Here is a 6,070-nt window from a genome sequence, read left to right as displayed (position 1 = left end):
ATTGACACACAAAAACTCATACATAAATGTTCATAGCAGCCTAATAATAATAGTCAAAAAAATAAAAACAAATGTCCATCAAGTGATGAGTAGATATGCAAAATGTGGTCTATCTATATCCATGAGTGGAATATTATTCAGTTATGGAAAGGTATGAAGTACTGATACACACTATAACATGATGAACATTGAAAACACATTGCTAAGTGAAAAAAGCCAGACACAAAAGTCCACATACTGTGTGCTTCTATTTCTATGAAATGTCCAGAAGAGGCAAATCCATGAAGACAGAACATAGATTGGTGGTGGCCAAGGACTGTGCGTATGGGGAAATGGGATGTGACTGCTAATATGGGTATGGGGTTCCATTTTGGGGTAACTAAAATGTTCTGGAATTAAACATAGTTATAGTTGCACAATTTTCTGAATTTACTAAAACCATTGAACTGTACTTTAAAAGGGAGAATTATGTGGTATGCAAATTGTATCGCAACTTAAATATACATGTATATTTATGTACCAGGCATTGTGTTGAATGATAGGACTAAAAGATGAATCAAAGCCATTATCCTTGAAAAATTTATAGTTGGGTTGGGGGAATGAATATGTGACATGAAAACAAATATATTCATAACATAGTATGAGTGCAACAATAGTGAAATCATAAGATTTGGAAGTGACCGAGAGTGTTTCATTCTATGCGTGAGGTGGATAAAAACAATGGAGTGGGGAGAGGTATGGTCAGTACTTTGGACTGAATGTTGTTTCCTCCAAAATTCATATGTTACAACAATCCCCAAAGTGATGGTATTTGGAGGTAGAGCCTTTGGGAGATAATAGGTCATGAGAGTGGACACCGTATTACTGGGATTAGTGCCTGTATAAGAAGACACACAAGAGATGATCTCTCTTGGCCATGTGAAAATATAGCAGGAAGCCTGCTATCTACAAGACCGTAAATAGGCCCTCACCAGACACCAAATCCACTAGTAACTTGATCTTGGACTTTCAGCCTTTAGAACTGTGAGAAATAAATGTTTGTTGCTTAAACCATCCAGTCTATGATATTTGTTATGGCAGTGGAGATAAGACAATAAGGAAAGTCTGAGCTGGGTTTTGAGAATAAATAGACGTTTTCCAGATAGATGAGGGAGACAGCATCCTAGGCAGAGGTAACACATGCAAAATCATGAAGCTATGAAATAGTATGCCATATTCAGAGAACTATATATCAATTAGTCTGTGATGCTGGAACACAAAATGTGAGAGACAGAGTGGCAGGAAGTGAGGATAAAGAGGTAGGCAGGGGACAGATTATCAATGGCTTAGTATGTCATGCCAAAGAGCTTGATGCATGTGGATAAAAATGAAAGGATTTTCAGAATGAAAGAGAGAATTAGATTTAGATTTAGAAGGCTCGTCTAGAGCCAGTGTGGAGCAGGGACCAGAGAGAAGGAAGAAAAGTGGAAGCTTCACCAAAAGACTTTTGAAATAGTGAAGCACCGATAAGAGCCTGAACTAAGGCAGTGACTGAAGATAGAGTAGATACGAAAAGACGTTTAGGAGCTATAATGGACAACGCACAGTTATTAAGCAAAAGTCACCTTTATTTCTAATATTCTTATACTCATGACACTTAAAACTTTTTGTTTAGCTGTAAAAATACATAACAATTGCCTGCATCCCTGCTTGCCTCTTAGGGAGCTTGTCAGAACTGAACAGAAAACTACTGACAGGCTTCTGCAGAGCCAGAGGCACGCTGTGTGTGTGAAGTATTTCATGTGATGGATGCTGCAGCAGAAATGGCACCAAGAAAGGGTTAGAAGATGAGGACATGAACCCCTAGTGAATCAATTTTCTGTTCTTTGTCTTACCTCCCAGGCCTAGTTAAAAAAAAAAAAAAACCATTATTTTATTTTAGTTGTAATGATCTGTCACTGAAGTAAAGGAGCGATGAAGAACCATCTACAAGAGGAAGTAAGTAAATTTGCTTGACTGAAGCTCAAACTAACATGGGAAACTAATGTGGGAAGATTCTAGATTAAAGCAAGAAGCCTATACCCCTGACCTGGCTCATGGCAAGTCGCATCTTCCATGTAGGTTTTGTTATAAAATAAGAGCTTTAGACTGAGGTCCTCTCAAATTTAAAGAAGAAAATGACTCTTAGCTAAGATTGTTTAGATAGAGAAAAAAATTGGTAGAGTGTATTGACAAAGACTAGAAATTTTAAATTTTCTTTGTCCAGTTCTCATTCAAGGAGGCAATACCAAAGAAGGATGGCTCCAAGGCCAAGCCTTACTAGTGTCTAAACAAGCATCAATCCCAAAGGAAAAGGTATGCCTGGGAGAAAAAAAACTATGAGGCTGCAAATTCAGAGAATGGGATACAGTGAGGTGAGAGAAATGGGCTGTTATAAGCAGGTCAGAACTAAGATTGTGACTAATGAGTGGGCACATTCAGGTATGCCCTCTTATGCAGAGTGCTTACCTGGAGAGGCATAGGGATGGAGTGGAGGTAGTAGAGATATAAAGCTGCCTAAGGAAGTGAGATTATCTAAAGGGTGATCGTAATAGTATGTGGAGTAGATAGAGAAAGGATAGTCCATTAAGGAGCAGTAGAACTTGCCTGAAGGGTGAAACAACAGGCTGACACTGGGTTAGTGGCAGATCTGAAAGACATTATGGGGAAAGATTTTGCAGGACTTGGTGATGAAAATAAAGAAACACAGAATAAAGCAGTCACAGATGATTCAAAGGTGTGGCTGGGGGGCATGCAAGAGAAGAAAAGGAAATCGGTATTTCCTGAGGGCCTGTTCTTTGCCCTACACTATGCTAGGCCATTGGTATCTGTGATTTAAGTCTGCCAATAACCCTGTGAAATAAATATCTGAGGAGGAATTTACAGAGGAGGAAACTCATTCATTCAACCATATATTCATCTAATTTACTGAGTACATGTTGGTATGTACTCAGGCATGATCTCTGACCTCAAGGAGCTTATAACCAAGTGAAGTAGGCATACAATAAACACACAAAAAATGAAATGCTATGAAGGAAATGAACAGAACACAGTGATCTTAAAAAAGCAGGGAGAAACTTACTCTGATTGGATGATTAAGGAACACCTCTCTGAGAAGGTGACATTTAAGCAGATACCTGACAGTTGAAAAGAAGCCAGACATGTACAAGGGAGAAAAGAGCATTCCAGGCAGAAGGAACGGTACATGTGAAAGCCCTAAGGTAAGAAAAAGCTTGATGCCTGGGATCACCCAACCAGTAAGAAAGAGTTGGAATCTGAACCCAGGCTCTCCCAGTTCCAAAGTGCTGACAACAGTGGGGGAAGATGAGTAAGATGGCTCCTCTTTGAAGAGTTACTAAAAGTATCATTTCTAGTTATTAAAATTCCAAAGCTTTACTTAAAAAAAAAAAAAAGGCTGAATACCTGTTATTTTCCCACTCCAGTCTGCAGAAATCTGTAAGATGGGAAAAAGAGGCATGTGTACAGGGATGTGATTTATTTAGACTTTCAAAAAGGTTGGCAAGGTTTCAAATCAATGACCGTGGGAGTTATAATGAAACCTTCCATTTAGACTGAACTTTCTAGCTTGCAAAGCACTTTCATGTTCATTACATACAAATTCATTTAATCCTCAAAACAATCCTGTAAAGAGGACTCGGATTCAACAAGTGCTTACAGAATGCCCACTAGGTGTCAGGTATTATAAGAGGGGCTTTTGAGTCCCTTCTGGGCCCTAAGTACTGTTCTGGGAGTGAAGACACTATGATGAGAAAGAATAGATACAGTTCTAGTTCTCCCTGAGCTTATAGTCTAGTGGAGGAGAGAGACTTTAATCAAACAATCTCATCAGTGAATATATAATTATTATTGAAGTAAGTACCTAGAAAAAAGGAAGAGGTTTCTAACTGGGTACATAAAGAGAGACTCGACCCAGTCTGGGTGCTTGGGAAAGTCTTCTAGACAATGGAGTGGTAACTCTTGAGCTGAGACCTGAAGGATGAATAAGCATTGGTTAGGTGAAGGGGAAGAGAGAAGTTGGAATAGTGGCTAGAGAAAAGCCTTCCAGAGTAAGGAAGCATCACAGTGCTTCTGAAGAAACGAGAGAAGGCCAGTGTACCTAAAAGGAAAGAGAAAAGAATTCAAGACAAGGTGAGAGAATTCATAAAGCCTGGACCCATAGGTTGCTTTAGGAATTTGGTCTTTAGTGGAGTGACTTGATCACATTTTGTATAGAAGCCAGATTAGAGGGAGGCCAAAGATGTGTAGAGATCAGTCGGCAGGCAACAGTCCAAATGAGAGATGATAAGACTTAGGCCAGGGTGGCTCTTCCAAAATCCCAGAGCTAGCCAGTGTCAGAAATAATCAGAACCTGGGCTGTATTTCCTTGTCCAGTACTCTTCCCAAGGAGGGACAGTGTAGAATGAGAAGTCAAACTTGAATGGGGTGAGGAAAGCGTTCTTGCAGTTAAATGTCCTGGTATGTGGAGTCAAAGCCCAAACTAGCGAGGAAGAAGCCCATGCAGAAGAGGTAGAACAGAAGGAGGAGTCAGAGCCCTGAGTGGAGAGGAGGGCATCTGCAAAGGCAGAGGATAGGGTTGGAGATGGGAAGTTGGTTCATAAAAGGGAACTAATTAAATATGTAAACATATTAATGAAGAAAGAAGCCAGTATCTTCACTGTCAGAGAAAGGAACTACCAATATGGAATGGGAGAAAATTACATTGAACTTTGTGGTAGTTTTGGACTGGATTTGGTGTACTGGTATGGACCCATGGTCATATATACATAAAGAGATATATAGATACAGATACATAAAAATAAATTTAGATGCAATGTATGTAGGTGTATAAACATTATTATATTTATACATATTCTTTAACTCTGTCCACTGAGAAGGCCTAGGAGCAACCATACTCTAACAGCAATGCATATGTTTAGTGCACAACTCTTGGCTTCTGAATTCCATTTTCCACTAAAGAAAATCAAGGCTCCTTGGAGATATGTTCCAGAAGGCAGAAAAGTGATCAAAGAACAAAGGAGATGTGTCAAAGAGACACAGAAGCCAGCCTGAATGGGCTGCCACTTAACCAAATCAGGGACAGTTTGAGCATCCAATTAATGATAGTAAGGGAGTATATCTCATCAACTAAAACAGGAAACCAAGAGTCTATACTGATAAAAAATAAATAATGAATATATTGAAAGTTTGATGAGAAATAGGATAGTTATATATTTTCAAAATACTGCTCCCCTTAAACTACTTATTAATTGCAAAGAAGGGAAAGAGTAACTTTACAGAGAAGAAGATTGGCAGATATCATCTTAATAAAGTAACTTAAATGATCATCATTAGTAATGGAACAAGTTGAAAACATGTGCCAACTTACAGGCTGAAAAGAACATAGCATCATTTCTGTGATATTCCTGCAAAGATACATCACCTGTATCCAGTCATGAAGAAACATCGGAGAAACTCAAACTGAGGGACATTTTAGAAAATAGCTGGACTTTAATATTTAAAAGTATCAAAGTCATAGAAGTCAAGGAAATATTGAGAAACTATTCAAAATGAAGGAGACTGAAGACACATGGTAACAAAATGAAAAGCATGATTCTGAGCTGTATCCTTTCACTATAAAGATGCTGTTGGGGTCACTGGAGAAACTTGAGTGGAGTCTGGTTAGTAATGATAGATAATGATTGTATTGTGATTATGAAGGAAACCATCTTTGTGGAAAATACACACTGAAATATTCAAGGCATAGGGCATCGGGTAAGCAACTTACTCTCAGATAGCTCAGGGGAAAAAGTTCTTTGTGTGGCATTTCCAACAGTTATATTTTTTTAAGTTTGTTTTTTTAAAAAAAAAATGGTTGCTATTAATATGTACAAAGTAGAAGTACAGTACCTAAAACACAGTAGGTGCTCAAAAATGTTAATTCCTCTCAAAAGTGCTAATTTTCCTTTTGTTGCATCTACCATGTGCAATGCTTGCCAAGTCTGTGCTCCCCACTCTCAGAACTGCCTCTCCCATCTATAGGAGCAGGTTCCTA

General features: G+C 38.6%; 1 protein-coding gene across 3 annotated transcripts in view; it reads right to left on the bottom strand.

Moving 5' to 3' along the window:
• The window catches only part of ZMYND12 (zinc finger MYND-type containing 12), a 38,890-nt gene that overhangs the window by 12,342 nt on the left and 20,478 nt on the right, over positions 1 to 6,070 (bottom strand). The gene's annotated exons all lie outside the window — the stretch shown is intronic.

Source organism: Pteropus vampyrus, unplaced genomic scaffold, assembly GCF_000151845.1.
Source record: "Pteropus vampyrus isolate Shadow unplaced genomic scaffold, Pvam_2.0 Scaffold326, whole genome shotgun sequence".
NCBI classification, from domain to species: domain Eukaryota; kingdom Metazoa; phylum Chordata; class Mammalia; order Chiroptera; family Pteropodidae; genus Pteropus; species Pteropus vampyrus.
The sequence above is the reverse complement of the archived record's forward strand: the minus strand, read 5'-3'. Positions and strand labels throughout refer to the sequence as shown.